The following is a 645-nucleotide window of genomic DNA, read 5'->3' on the forward strand; positions in this document are numbered from 1 at the left end:
AACTTCCTCCAGAGTCCCGTCTCTGAAATACGTAGACGAAATAAAATACCAGGTGACAACAAATGACTATTAGTCACCACAGTATGGAAGGTTCTCATTCATAAAACGTATCATTTGAGAACCTACTCTCAAAGGTATTAGGATAGACATATGGTACCAGTAGGAAGGAAACACCAACCTTCTAGCCAAGAAAGTTCCCGTTAGTGGAGGAAAGGACGGGTAAAAATTCCAAGTGCTCGCTTCTGCAGCACATAGACTAAAACTAGAATGATACAGAGAAGATTAGCATGGCCCTTTAAAAACTTTCCAAAACAGTACAGTAATAGAAGTGTGTAAAATTCACAATAATGAGACAAGGGAAGGGCAAATAAGGTGTCATTAGACACAGAAGAAGCAGCCCTCAGGGAGGTAGAACCTGAGCTGAGTCTTGAAGGACAAATAGAGGTTAATCATCCAATAGGTGTCATGAGAAAAACATTTTAGTTAGAAAAAATAAAGACCAGAAATCTTAGTATGTTTGGGTAATTGTAAGTATCGTTGTATGTCAGGAACATACAATTTGAGATGGGTGTTGGTGATAGTTCAGGCTGAAAGGGGCTTAAAAAAATTTTTTTTTCTTTATAGATGTTAGAGAGAGAAAGAGGA

At 38.0% G+C, this 645-nt stretch overlaps 1 pseudogene; it reads left to right on the forward strand.

Moving 5' to 3' along the window:
- The first annotated feature begins 232 nt into the window (after positions 1-232).
- On the forward strand, positions 233-296 carry LOC118631975 (annotated as a pseudogene).
- The last annotated feature ends 349 nt before the right edge of the window (positions 297-645 follow it).

Source organism: Molossus molossus, unplaced genomic scaffold (genome assembly GCF_014108415.1).
Source record: "Molossus molossus isolate mMolMol1 unplaced genomic scaffold, mMolMol1.p scaffold_m16_p_16, whole genome shotgun sequence".
NCBI classification, from domain to species: Eukaryota; Metazoa; Chordata; class Mammalia; order Chiroptera; family Molossidae; genus Molossus; species Molossus molossus.